The 15,023-nt window shown below is 42.3% G+C and overlaps 1 protein-coding gene across 9 annotated transcripts in view; it reads left to right on the top strand.

Moving 5' to 3' along the window:
* Nucleotides 1-228: 228 nt before the first annotated feature.
* Nucleotides 229-15,023, top strand: part of DGKG (diacylglycerol kinase gamma) — a 219,974-nt gene continuing 205,179 nt past the window's right edge. For 4 of the 9 annotated variants that reach the window (XM_019669018.1, XM_019669047.1, XM_019669027.1 and 1 more), the window contains exon 1: nt 231-561. The gene's annotated coding sequence lies outside the window, so the exon portion shown is untranslated. Of the gene's footprint in view, nt 562-15,023 lie in introns of all 9 variants that reach the window. The other 5 variants (XM_019669013.1, XM_019669083.1, XM_019669066.1 and 2 more) reach the window with 3 other exon arrangements.

Raw genomic sequence — 15,023 nt, 5'->3', positions numbered from 1 at the left:
ACCTAATTGCTCCTCCGAAACCAAAGCCCTATCGGTGAGACATGCCAGAGCCAGGCCCGCGCCCAAGTTGCACCAAAGGGGCGCCGGTTCCCACTGAGCCGATCCGCATTCAGGCGTGTGCGTCCGAGCGCGCGCGCGTGTTTGTGTGTGGCGCGTGTGTGTGCACGCGCGCGCGCGCGCGCGTGTGTCTGGCGGGGGCGGGCTCTGAGCCCGGGGGCAGGGCTCCGCGCTGAGAGTGGCAGCTGTACTTACCAAGCGGCTACGCGCAGGGAGCCGCAGTGCCGTAGTAGCGGGCCTCGGACAAGGACTGCTTTGGAGCGGCGGATACCGGAGCAGGCAGAAGACCCCCGGCGCTGCCTAAGCCCAGCCTGACCGCCCGATCTCCGCGGCGCCGCCACTGGTATCCCCTCCCCAAGAGGGCTGCGCGGGCGGGAAGACGCCCAGACGCCGACTTCGGTCTTTTTTCTGTCTCTCAGTTCCTTTTTCCTCCCAAGTAAGGGAATAAGCCCCGAGGAAGGAGCGCTCCGAGGAACCGCGCAACCAAGTGTTGCCTGGTGAGAGGTAAGACAGTGGCTGGCGCGGCGGAGGGGGGCTCGGGCTTCGGGGCGCGGGCTGCCGCGACTTGGGAAAGGAGGGCAAAGCGGGAGCCGGTCCCGTGGCCAGGGGAAGGAGCTGCTGGAGCCAAGGCCACTGCGCTCACCCCGATGGTTACAACAGCCCCAAAGCCCGTGCAGGAGGAGATCCCCCGCTGGTAAGATGAGAGCACAGGGAGCGGTACAGGTGGGACACCAGCTCCCTCTTGGATTGGAAGCACCTTCCAAACCTCAAAGGTGTGTAGGCGGGAGGTGGCCTTGCTCCAGGCAGGTCGCTGAAGCAACTGGTCACATTTTCCCCCCTTCTACACTTACCATGGCTCCTTGGTATCCAGTTCGCGCTCCAGGGTACACAGGGCGGCAAGGAGTGGGGCACACTTTCCCTAACGTCTGGCAGCTAAAGCCTCTGACGGTCCCGCAGCGTTTCAGGACTTTGAGGCACTCCGCAAAGCTCTTGGGCTAGGGGATCTTCAAGGGAAGCTGAAGGGAACACGGACACCTAGGGAAGCGGAGAACCATCAGCGAGAGAATGTAAAGCTGACTTGTTTAGACTCCGAGTCACAAGGTGTGTGTCCGTGTGTCTGTGTGTGTGTGTGCGTGTGTGTCTTGAGGGGCGCACATCTAGTATCACCTGTGGGGCTTTGAAAACTCCACTGGTGCACCTCACCCTGCATATTGAGGTTTTCTTCCTCTGGACGAGTGGACTAAAATTTGGGGAGAGGGCTGTGGAGTTCGAAAAGCCCTACAGGTGATTCTCATGCGGCGCCCCCATCCCCGCCATCACTGCAGTGGAAATCAGGGGACCGGAGCGAGAAGGCTTCTCCCAGATGTGAGCGATCCAGCCAAGGAACTCAGAGTGGCGGGCAAGACCCCTCCAGCACCCTCCCCCACCTTCTCCCACCCCTCCAGGCAAGAGGGTCTGCGGCAGCGCGAGGTGTTTTGTAGCTGCGCCGCAGTGGCGCGCGAAAGAGCAGCGAACCCGCGGGCGCGCTCGCAAGCAGGCGCCGCGAGGTTGTCTCTTCTGGCTTCATTAACATACAATGACCTCGCTGTCGGGAGGAGGGCCCAGGAGGGCTGTTTGTTATTCTTTCATTTCGGGCGCTTGGGGGAATGCACCTTGGGTCTGCAGGTGTGGACTAGGGGGAGTCGATGTGGGGCAGCGGCCAGGACACAGGGCTGGGAACTGCCCCTCGGGTTCCAACGCGGGGGACGACTTCGTTATTTCGGTGCCTGGGATTTTTTGTGTAAAATACAGCCCTCAGAGACACTTGCTGCAGCACCCGGCACCCTCGTTGTCAATGAAGGACATAAGATCATGTGTGTTTAGACCACACACACACACACACACACACACACACACACACACACACTCCCCTACCTTTGTGCTTTAGGACCCTCTCCTTCCAGGGATACGTCCTAACGTGGGGAGGGACTTCGTCGTTTGTCGTGTTGAAAGGGGGCTGTATTTGCCAGAGATCCCGTTCCTAATATAAATTATACTCGTTAAATAAAAGCGGCTGCAATTAAGCTAACTTTACTGTTGTTCCCCTGTTGTACCCCTGATCTACGAGTAAGTCTTTTCTTTGCGAATCTCACTTAACATTTATGTATAGCGCTATAGGCGTTTTTAGAGGTATTTTTATGGGAGGGGTCAAGGGTAGGGAGCAAGTCATGAGTCTTTCCCACCTTACAATTTTATGTCAGTGTTGGTTCAGATCAACCAAGACAAGGGGATAAAATGATAAACATCAGAGCATCTTGGAATATAGACTCTCAGAGATAGAAGAAAGTACTAAAGACATGTTTCCCACCTCACTCCTGTCCCCCCCATACACCCAACTCTCCGCAGAGCACCTTCAACAACTGGTGGAGGATCCCGCCAGCCGGGTACTCCCGAAGGTCCCGGCCCAGCACACGTGCGACTCTGCCCGGGGAAGAACCCATAAAGCAGTGTCTCTACCCTCTCCAGCCCATCTTTAGGGGAAGTGTCTACCCCTAGCCCCTCCCTTGGAAGGGAAGGGGGACGAGAGAAGCGCCGTTTTTGTTGTGGTAAAACTTTTTTTTAAAAAAAATATCATGTTGTATTATGTCATTATGATATACTGTTAGTATAAAATAATTCATGGTAAATGCAGAAAATTTGTGAAGTTGTAAAGTGTGCAAAGAATCAAACAAAGCACCCGCAATTCAACCACCCAGATTCCCACTGTTAATATATTAGCCTATTTTTTTCCACCTGTTTTCATGCCTTGAAATCCACAGTGGGTAGATAACTGGCATTTATTGGGTACTTAAAAACTTGTACTTTGCAGGTGTTAAGTATTATACTCACTGTGTCATTTAATTCTCAGACGTCTTTCTGAGGCAAGTATTATGTACGTGTTATCAACCCCACAGAGTTCAGGTGACTTGCCCAAGTCTCACAGCTAGCAGAGCCAGCATTCAAACCTAGGCTGCCTGACTCCTGGGTGCTTGCTTAGCCTCTGTAACTATTTTTATCCTAATTAGTGTTGCAGCAAAAGTTTTCGTGGACATCATTTTCACGGCTGCATATTATTACACTGTTAGTCATTTAAGTTGTTTCCTGTCTTTAGCAACTCATATAACTCTGCGCAACATACCTGGGCAAAGTCTTTACTGCACACATTTCCAAATACTTCCTTTGGATAGATTCCCAGAAGTAGAAGCACTGGACCAAAGGGCATGAATGTTTTAAGGCTCCTGATATATCTAACAACCTGCTTTTCTGAAAGGCTGCACCAATTCACACTTCCATCCAGCAGAGGCAACTCTGCCACAGTCAAAGCAGATAATCTCTAGGGACTCACATAGACCAGGGCCTCGCACAACCAAGCCAGACCACATGAGCATCCCCCTGGCCTCATGGGGGAGTCACACCTATTATCCTGCTTTTTACACACAAGTATGATTATAGAAACCATACACTATAAAGCTGTACCTGATTTTATGTAAGTGTGTGTCAGTTGGAGAATTCTCTGGCTAGATGTCACACATTAACTTTGAACAAATCAGACTACTGTGTAAAATATGTAAATGGGCATAAGATCCCCTTTCTCCACACAAGTAATTAGAACAACTCTTGCTCCTATGAATGTGCATCACTATCATAGCCAGATGCAGCCAGCCCAACCAATCAGTAATGACTTCTTCGCAGACTGGCCATATTCACAGAGCTGTTGGTTTACACCAAGTATGTATCTGAATTCCACAACCAAAGCACAGTGGGAGTTGATGTCACATTATGTATAACAGAGTTCACCAGCCCCCTGCCTCCAAATCACTCATGATTAGTAACTACTAATAAAACAATAAAAATAAGGTGATACACATCATCAAAAAAACGTCCTCATGTGAAGAAAATGTGGCCACAGAAGAGAAATTGAATTAAGTAATACAGAAAGACACAAAGGGGAAATTTTCAAAGAAAACAAATTGGCTCTAGCAATGTTTTCCCTGGTGTACCTCATAACCACCTCTGCCACCAGCAGTGGGCTTAGTGGCCATAGAATATAATCTGTTGTAAATGGAATAAATATCCATTGAGCCCCCACTATGAGATCTACTTATTCAAGACTGCTCTGGTCTTAAAATGTCCTTCTGGGAAACCCCCCTGACTGCTCACCTGGGTTAGAGACCTTTCTCTGCTGCACTGACAGCACCTGTGTGTACATTTACCTCACTATAGTAAAACCACTTATCTGTATACCCCACTAACCTGTGAACTCTCTGAAGGTACAGCTGGCACTGTACCCCCAGCACCTGAGATAGTACTTATGTACAGTAGACAATTAAATGTGATGAATGAAAACATAAGAGAATCTTCTAGATACTATTTTGGGTGCTTTGTGTGCATTTCTCATTTGCTGCATCTTTATTCTGCTCAGACTGGTCAGTCTCAGAAATATACCTGAAATGGGTCTGGAGCTGTGCTATCTACTTCCACATGGGACTGTTTCCATTTTCATTTGATTCATTAAAACTAAATAAAATGTAAAATTTAGTTCCTCAGTTATACCAGTCACAGTGCCCACATTTAGCTTCTGGCTACCATATTGGAGAATACACATTTGGAACATTTCCATCATTGTAGAAAGTTCAACTGGACAGTGCTGGTTAAATTAATTGTAAGTTTGGTGTAAACAGGGGGTGTGAATTTTCTTCTCCATTGTATCCTCTGCACCCTGCCCAGTGCCTGGCCTACAGAGCAGGAGGGGCAGAAAGAAAGAGGAGGGTTGGTGGTAATAAAAGGAGTACTAACATTAGCTATACCATTTATTAAGCACCTATTTTGTGCCCCACATTGTGCTACATTTTGTACATGCATTGTCTCACTTAATATTCACATCCCTATGAGCCTGGTATTAGCCCTGTTTCATAAACAAGAAAACTGAGTCTCAGAAAGTTTTAAGTAAATGGTCACAAAGCTAGTAGGAGAGGCTGAGTTTACCTCAGGCCCTGTGATTTCAAAGCCGATTCTCTTAGGCCTTTTCTTTTCCTACCTCAATAAGCATTATGTGTGGTAATGTAAATATGAAATGCCATCATCTTTGGCTTCCCAGGAAGTTAGAGGAATGGTACTTTTGGAGGCTTCCCAAGGGAAAGAATTGGTATAATTTGCAAACATTAATGGCATTTCAAGAGTGTAAAATTTTGCTTAGAGGTTCAAGAGGCCTCATGCCTGGATGGGTGAGGTAGGGAGAAAACCCACTTATAGTGTGACCTAACCAGAGGGCCAAAACCTAGCAGGACAGGTCTGCCAACAACCGCCATCCATACTTCTTCTCAAGGAAGCCTGCCATCAGCTCCCGAGAGAAATACTGTCTTGGTCAGGATCTCCCAGCCAATTAATGGCATAACCTGGCTCCCCACTCCCTGGCCAGTGCCTTTCCACTGCTCCATCCTGCCTCATAGGCCATTGATTGGCTCCAGTGTCCTCACTATCATTATCACTCTCGCCCCAGTTTTCTCTAATTTCTTCGTTCTTAATGAATAAAACACAGAATTTCAAGGGAGGCCTAATCAACACCAAGTAGAGGGAGATTTCTACTTTCTTTGTTCTACATTTCATATTTCTGTTGAAACCCAATAAGGCTGAATTAGGAATCTATACAAGTAATACCTATTGAGTTTAGTATCAACTGGAAAAAAGAAAAATCTCTCTTTAAACTTGACCTTGAACTGTATCACCTCCATGCTTAAATAGATGCTACCTGGGACCCAAATACAAAACCCTTTCATTTATTCCTAATTTTATCCTGTTTAATTCAGTCTTTCTTGCCAGCTTGCCCAGATATTTCTGGCTTTGATTCTGTTATCCATTGTAGCTGCTGTCCCTTCTGGATGGCTTCCTCTCATCCCCAAATCTGATGAGCATGACCTTTTCAACTAAGACATCGATAAAAATGATGAACATTACAGGATTCTGAGGCATTCCACTATGTGCTCCTGAAAGATAGATGTTAACTCAATAACTAAACAGCACTCTTTTAGAAAATATAGCCAAATTTCTTCTACTATCACTCAGTTCCTATTTATCTTTTTAAAAAGATTATCAGAGCAATCTTATCAAAGTTCTTAATAAAGCTCAGATGTCCTTTATCACTGGCATTTTCCTGATCTGTCTGCCCAATAACATTGTCAAATAAGCAGTTTTGTTAATCTGGCATAAACTACTTGGATGACTTTAGCCCTAAAAGCTCATTCCACATCATATTCCAGAATGTTTCCTGAGATTAACATCAACCCCTCAAGTTAAAAAATTTTTATAAGTTATTCTTCCCATTTTAAAAAATAGAACTGCATTTGCCATGAAAGTGATGTTGGTGGTGGTAGTGATGATGATGGTGACAATGGTGGTGATGGTGATGGTGATGGTAGTGGTGGTGATAACGGCAGTAAAGATGGTGGGGGGGGAGGTAGTGGTTGGTGGTGATGGTGGTCCTGCTGGCCATGGTGGTGGTGGTGGTGGTGGTGGTGGGAGTGGCTTCCTTACTCTCTGATTCTGAACAGATTAAGCAGAGTGGTCTAGTGATCTCAGTTGCATGTTGTCTTAGCACCCTGGGATATTATTCAATCAGGCCAAAAGACTTCTATTAATTTGAGGCAGACCTAAGAGTCTCTAGTATCATTAAAAATGAGACCAGGGAAGGAGCTGAGAGAGCATCTGGTCCCAGGCCTTCCTCTTCAACATGAGGAATCCCCCGTTTAAAAGGAAGTGTCCTGCCTGTGGTCACTCAGCCAGGATGGAAACCCAGGTCTCCCACTCTTCCCCAGTGCATAATTCCTTTTCATCTTATTTTGTGAAGAAACCTAAGGCTTTGCTTTCTGTAGAAGTGTCCATTTTTCTCTTGGAATTAAACTCTGAAGTAAGTGACATCTCCGTGAAAATTAAAGATTCTTTCCTGACATCATGATTTAAAAGGAAGAAGGAAGACGGAGCTTATTTTCCAAGTGGGAAATGAAGCCAAATGCTTTCCATGGCAGGACAAGGACACAGAGAGGAAATGCTCAAATAAGGAAATACTTTTTTAATAATTAAAATCACAATAATAATAACCATCTTTTACACGTGGACCACACTTAGAAGATAACGATGTATTCATATCCGTGATCTCTCCTGATTCCAATCGTAGGTGTGAGGCAAGCAGTGTAGATGTCACGAGCCTCATTTCACTAGTGTGATTTTACCAAAGCAAAGGCTTGATCTAGAAGAATCCACTATGGCAAGAAAAGGGATGAGAGATAAAACTCAGTGGCTACACAGCAGCTGACAAACCCCAGACCTCCCTGCCCAGATATTCATTTGGCCCCATCACTCCTTTCTGTGTGGTCTGCATGGAGAGTTTTCTCCTCACTTAAGGCATGAACAGTGTCATCTAACACAGAAACCAAGTTTTCACTTTCCTGATGGCTCATCTGGTGTGCAAGTTCCAATTTGCCAGAGGATAGCAAGGCCAATTTGACCCTTAAATGCAGAAATGCTTGAATGTTTTAGCCCAAATGTTTTCATTCTTTGCTGTATTTCTGCATCTCTCTGCTCTGGGGCAGCAGCCTACAGCACTTTACCCACTGCCTCAGTGCCCTGGCCTTTCAGTTATAGTGAAAGAGCTAGAGAAAGCTCTCTTGATCTCCCAGAGGCCCACAGTGTTCCTTCCAGAATCTTTGACAGCCACAAAAATGGGCGGTGTCATTCAGTCCCCATCTCAAGGTTTTATCAACAAGGATGTCCACGATCCCCAGAACCTGACCCCAGGACACCCACTAGAAGTGGGCCTCCTTCCTTTTCTCATGCCACAATGTTCAGCAGTATTTGGCTGATCACAACGTTAAGAAACCAGTAGCCACATTTTCTTATAGCTGAGGAAATTCCCACTCTACCCCAGAACCCCTAGGATTCCTAAACCCTAAATCATGCAAATCTTGGCAAATGCACTCCTGAGGCGATTCATTCAATCATTTGACCAACACTAAATCTTCAGATATACATTGAGCACCCTCTCCGTGCTAGGCATAGGACTAGTTTCTGGGGATAGAACCAACTGGGTTTCCAGGCGCTAGATGGAACTGTGTGAAACAGAGTCAGAAACAGATAATATGTAGCATTATCTTTAGATAAGAGTCAGAGGAGGGTCACCTCACCAGCTTAAGAAGGTATTAGACCAAGGAGGTCAGGTAATACTCTCTGGAGTAGATGAGCTTCAGCTAAATTTAAAGGATGAATAGAAGTTCAGTGAAGAAGTGAGTGTGGCTAATACATGCTGGGTAGAGGGCAAGCAAAGGCTCAGAGGCAGTCCTTATCTACAGGTCAGTGTTGCTAGAGCAAAAACTGTGAGTTTGGAAGTGATGGTAGATCAGTGGAGATATGAGCAGGAGGATCTTGTCTGTCAAGTTAAAGGATGTGGATCTTTTCTGATAGACAGTGGGGGTGGGGCACTGAGAAATTAAGTGGGAACTGACACGGTCAGATTTGAACATTAGAGCAACCTCTCTGGCTGCAGTGTTGGAAGGGGGAGAAGACAGGAAGCAGGGAGCCCATAAGGAGGCTGTTGTAGGAATTTAAGTAATATGAAGGCTAAAAAGTAGGTAGTTCAGATGGAGGGAGGGATAGGATCTGGAAAGACTTGGGAATTAAGTGGTTGTGAGGATAGTGAGAGAGGCAGAGGAACTAAGGGTAACTCTAAGGCTTCTGCCTTTGTGTTCCTGGGAGGATAATGCTTCCACGGACCATGAGAACGAAGGAACAGGAGCAATGGAGCTAGGTAATGATTCAGTTAGGGCCATGGTACATTTGTGTCAGTGAGAGATCCAGATGGAAATGCTGTTGATAGATGAGCTATGTGGTTAGAGATCCTTGTTAGGAAGTCATCAGTGTAAGAGGGAGGTGAAACCACAAAAGCTGATGAGATCATGGGAGAGTCAATTTTCATTTATCATTTTTTTGGAAAAAATTTTAAGATTTTTATTAAAAATATAGCTAACATACAATATTATATTAATTTCAGGGGTACACAATAGTTATTCAACTATTACGTACCTAAAGAAATGATCACCATGTTAAGTCCAGCAAGCATCTGACACCATTCCATGATATCACAATATTATTGACTATATTCCCTGTGCTGTATATTACATCCCTATGACTTACTCATTTTATACATGGAAATGTGGACCTCTTATTCTCCTTCCCGTTTTGCTCCCCTTTTAAATTTATCAATTACAGTTGATATTCCATATTATTTTATATTAATTTCAGGTGTACAGCATAATGGTTAGACATTTATATAATTTAAGAAATGAGTGATTCCCCTGACTACTCTGTTACCCACCTAGCATTATACATAGTTATTACCATATTATTGACTATATTCCCTATGCTTTACATCCCCATGACTCTTTTGGAACTGCCAATTTGTATTTTTTAATCCCTTCACCTTTTCATCTTGCCCCCCAACCACCTCTCATCTATCACCCAACACATCTAGTACCCATCTGACACCATACATAGTTATTACAATATTATTGACTATATCCCTTATGCTATACCCTACATCCCCATAACTACTTTGTAACAATGAATTTGTACTTCTTAATCTCCTCTGCTTTTTTTCACGTGAGAGTTGGGTGAGGAATGATCTCACGGAGTCACTAGAGTGGGAAGAGTTGTTGACATCAGGTTAATGTAGGCTGTGATTTCATGCCAGTGCTGAGCCTAGATCGACTCAGCAAAAGTCTCAAAACACACTGAGGCCAGTTGTCACCTTCCTGGGGCCTGTGGACTCCGATGGTTTTTAATGAAAGAGTGTAATGTTGGAGGCGCTGGCTGCTCACAAAGGAAGTGCCTCTGGCAGTTGTGAGTTGGGTAGAGCTGGCTTTCAGCTGAGTCAACAGGGCGGAGCAGCAGAGCTCACCAGGCCAATCAGGGTCAGATTTGGCCATAAGCGTAGGGGGAGGGCTCAACACAGGAAAGATGGCGCCCGCCTGCGGCTGCATGGGAGAAAGACTCCTCAGCAGGAAAATGCCAACTGTCCTGCAGTCCTCCCTTCGCCTCAGTCTGCCACCCACCTCAGTCTGCTTCCCCTATGTCTCTGAGTCCCCCCAAGTCACTGTCCCTCTGCTAGAGCCAAAAGTGAGTGTCTGAGTGACTGAGTCTGTAGGCAGGCCATTTAAGAGGATGCCTGGATTTCCCGCAGACTTCACGAACGGTCGGAATCCCCACTGTTTTTCACAGCCAGATGATATGGGGGCTCCTCTTCCTGAGCTGAGGAGCCTGGTGTGGGGGCCTGGGGTACCTCGCTCCTCCGGGGGGGGGGGAACCCCCACAGCCAAGATATCCCTTCTATTTTCAACCTCCACAGGGAGGTTTTGTGGCCCGTTCTGTGTCTCCACTCCTACCAATCTCAATGTGCCTTCTTTATATTTTTAGTTATAGGATTTCTGTTCAGCTAGACTTCAGATGGTTCTCCAGGTTGATTGTTCTATAATTTAGTTGTAATTTTAATGTGTTCAGGGAAGGATGCAGGCACAATGTTTATCTACTCTGCCATCTTGGTTCTCTTTCATTTATATTGATACATGTATTGCCAGACCCTGAAAGATTCATGTCAAGGAGATCATGTCTCTCTAAAAAGGGGAGGACACTTCTCACAGCATTGAGAGTCTGGGCTTGGCAGGCGAGCTGTTCCAGTAGCCATTTGCTGACTCAGCTAGACCAGTGTCTGCCTCTGCCAGGTGAAGGGTTAGGCATGGAGTTTGACACAGAAATGCGTGTATTCTTCTTCCACATGTGAGCTTCACAAGTTTGTAAACTAGGACAATTGTTTTCAATTCTGATTAAACATTGAAATTACCTGGGAAGCTTTGCAAAACTAGCAGTTGTGGATCTTACTCAGGGAGACACTGATTTAACTGCTCTGGTTTTAGGGCCTGGGCCTGAGTAGTTTTTTTAAAGGTACTCAAGTGATGCCATTGTTCAGTAGAGTTAAGAAACATTGCTAAACAAGAGGTCCCCTCAGTGATTCTTCAAATTACAGGGTTTTTAATTCCTTAGCTCCTTTGGCAAATCTCCTATGAGTACATTACAATTTCTCTAAAAACCATCAAAGCATCAGAACCTACACTGGACACTGCAATCTAGTCATGGTCTTGCTTGCACATTGTCTCTGTCTTTGCATTGTACAGATATTTCACCCTCATGCCTGCAAGGATCATGGAAAACATTGTGTAATATCCTGTGCTTACAACTACAGCCTACCTCGTTTTTTTTCTGAGTTACATAACAAACATACCTATCAAAAAGATGTAAGAAACACCTGCTATGATGTCTGAGGGAAGCTTGGTTAGTTCCAAGGGATCATTGCTTTCTCTTCTAAGTGCTCACAAAGCAAAACACATGCACACACACGTAGGTGATCGGAAACATCTCAATCACATTAGTGCCTCCTTGAACATGCCTTGATCAGCACACATAGCACTGGGTCATGGAACTCACTCTCAGTAAACACTTGGTGGAAGTTCATGAAAACAGTATTTAGCAGTTCTAAAGAAGAGAGACATCTATGAACATAAAAATAATATCTGTCTATAAAATAGACACTATAAAGTAGGAGAAAACTTTTTAAAAATTTCCAAGTTATATTTACAGAGCTTTAAGAAGACACAGCAGAAGCTATCAAAAGAGAGCAATTTGAGATTAAGAAACTTTGCCTTCTTTAAAATGAAAAATATTTTGCAGAATTAAAATCATGTAATGGGAGTATGAACATTAGAACAGTGCAGAAAACTGTTAAAGATAAGTGTAAATTCTCACAGTAATGATGGAAAACACATAAAGAAATGAAATAATGAGTGAAAAAATGGAGGCTACAATTCATCACATTAAATAGAAAAAAAACCCAGAATTTTTGAGAAGAGGATGAAATGGAAGATGAGTTATAATAAAAGCAGAAAAATATTTTCCTGATTTCTGTTCAAAATAGTTTATTGTATACCAGGAAAAATTAAAGGTATATTCTGGTGAAAGTTATTAATTTATAACAATAAAAAAATCTATTTGTATACAATGTTTTATTTTAAAAACAATATTTTATTTTTAAAAAGCATGTGTCAGACTTTCTGTAACACTAAATGTTAGAAGGAATTTGATATATGGCTCTAGAATTTTGAAGTAATAAGATTCTGATCTAGAATTCTGAATTCAATAATATGTGAGTGGGAAAAAAAAAAAAAGGAAGATATTCTTATACAAGAAAAGTACCCAGAAAGTAGATCACTGAAATTCTTTACTGAGAAAAGCATTTACTCAACATATTCTGATCAAAAGGAATATTAATGAGATTTAAAATTTGGAAATGGAAAAGATGTGACATAAAAGTTATGAGGTGAACAATGAAATCAGTCAAACATAGACTTAATGTTTAAATGTTATCAATATAGTTATGAAACAATGCAGCTGTCAAAAATCATTCCTAATAAAAAAGATACATAAGAAATTCATTGAAAATAATCTGGGTCTATAAAATCAGATTACTCCAGAAAAAATCTCTTGAAGTGCTAAATTTCTCATCTTGTACTGTGAGAGACATTGAATTTTTTTGTTTCATTGTTGACATAGATAGAGAAATATAAGTTTGAATACATTTTAAATGAGAAAGAGAATAGATGAACATAAAACTAGAAATGCCATGTTTAACTTCAAAATTAGGAGGAAGATTGAAATGTTATACCCAAGCTTAAAAACTAATTAAACAGCAAGAGAACATTAAAACAAGAAAGTATAAAATAAGATGATACAAAATGAGGTCAAGCATATTGGCACATTAAGTGTGAATGATTTAATTGTTTCTATTAAAAGACAACTAGACATGGATTGGGCAAAAACTAATTCTAAATGGATGCTGTTTGAAACAAAATGGTACAGAAAGGAACAAAATCGGGGAAGAAAGGGAAGGGTACAGATATATCAGGAAAATGCATACCAAAGAAAGAAAGGAGAGCAATATTAATTAGACAAAGTAGAATTTAATGCAGGAAACCTTAAATTATGTATTAAATGTGACTAAAAAGATATAATCCATTAGAAGACATAACATCCATGAATATTTTTATTCTGAATAACAAATATCAAAATATAAAATAAAATTGTCAAAACACAATCAGAGAAAAATAATGTATTTCTATCAATCTTCAACATATTAAGTGACAAAAACAAATGAGTATATAAAGGATTTTAAGGATATCAGGAACTTGATGTGATGAACATATACTGACATCACATTCAAGCATGAAGGAATATGTCTATTAAAATGCTCATGAAATATTGAGAAATTTTTATCACATTTAAAGAAAATTGTGGAACATTCCAAAAAGTAGACATTGCCCTGCCAGTAAGAGAAAAATAAAACTGAAGCAGAGTGACTCCAGGATAATTTATTCTAGAAACTTGATGTAGCCTGGGAACTGTGCACATCCATTTGCTACTATTAATACAGCATTCAGGGAGAATAAGGCTTAAGTTCTGTTATTTGACAAGCCTCAAGTCTATAGAATACTTTCTTCTTTAAGAATGAGTAAAGAGTAAAACAGGAGCTAAAGAAAGTGAAATATAAGGGAGTACAGAATAGCATACAGAATGAAAATGAATGAGCTCTTCCAGTTGGACCTAAAAGGACATTTTGAAGCGGGCAAGAAGCCATGACCTCTACAAATCAGAGGAGAACCAGATAAGGCCGAGATGAAAATAAAATATGGCATGAATGAGATATGGAAGGATTGCAAGGAAACTCAAACACAGTAACAGAATTAAAATCTATTAGGTGGAACTAATGAGCACCGTTTATTCTATAGAAAATCAAATTAAGTGTGTGGAGGAAGCAGTGTCATAAAGGATAGGTAATTAGTACTAAAGCCAATTAAAAAAGAGATGTCTAGATAATTATTTTAAACCCAGTTTCAAAACACTATGCAAAAGTAAAATTCAAGGAGAAGATATACATTGTTGCAACAAATTATGAAACAACAAACCTGAATTTGAAACCCCAGATTATTAATACATTTTTAAAAGCCTGAAAAGACTGGTGCTTGTCTGGAGTCTATAAGAAAGGATAGAACAGTAAAAATAAAAATCAAAATATTCTGAGTTCTTTTGTTCGAGTGTGAGAGAGTCATTTCATTCTTTTTAAAAATATTTTTATTAAAATATAGTTAACATATAATATTATACTAGTTTCAGGTGTACATCATAATTATTCAACATTTATATACCTAAAGAAGTGATCACCATGTTATTCCTTTATCTTTTTCACCACCACGACCCCCCCACACACACACAAAATCTAGCAACCATCAAAATGTTTTCTATGAGTTTGTTTCTGTTTTGTTTGTTTATTTATCTTGTTCTTTAGATTCCACATATAAGCGAAATCATATTGCATCTGTCTTTCTCTGCCTGACATACTCCAGTCAGCACAATACCCTCCAGGTCTATCCATGCCACCGCAGATGGCAAGAACCCCTTCTCTTCCATGGCTGAGCAATGTTCCATTGTACATATGTACCACCTTCTCTTTATCCATTCATCCGTCAGCAAACACCCAGGATACCTCCACACATCTTGGCCATTGTAAACAATGCTGCAATGAACATACGGATGCACACATCCCCTCCAAGTAGCGTTTTAGGTTTCTTTACATAAATAGTCAGAAGTGGAATTATTGGGTCCTTCTTTTCTCTTGTTATATAGCCTTTGTTTTAAATTCTATTTTGTCTAGTGTAAGTATGGCTACCCCAGCTCTTTTTGAGGTTTTGTTGTTGTTGTTGTTGTTTACATTTTCATGAAATATCTTTTTCCACCCTTTTTCTTTCAGTCTATGTGTTTTTCAATCTGAAGTGAGACTCTTATAGGCAGTATATGTA

The sequence above is a fragment of the Hipposideros armiger genome, unplaced genomic scaffold (genome assembly GCF_001890085.2).
Source record: "Hipposideros armiger isolate ML-2016 unplaced genomic scaffold, ASM189008v1 scaffold_14, whole genome shotgun sequence".
Classification (NCBI taxonomy): Eukaryota; Metazoa; Chordata; class Mammalia; order Chiroptera; family Hipposideridae; genus Hipposideros; species Hipposideros armiger.
Note: the sequence above shows the minus strand (reverse complement) of the source record. Positions and strands in the feature narration are given on the sequence as shown.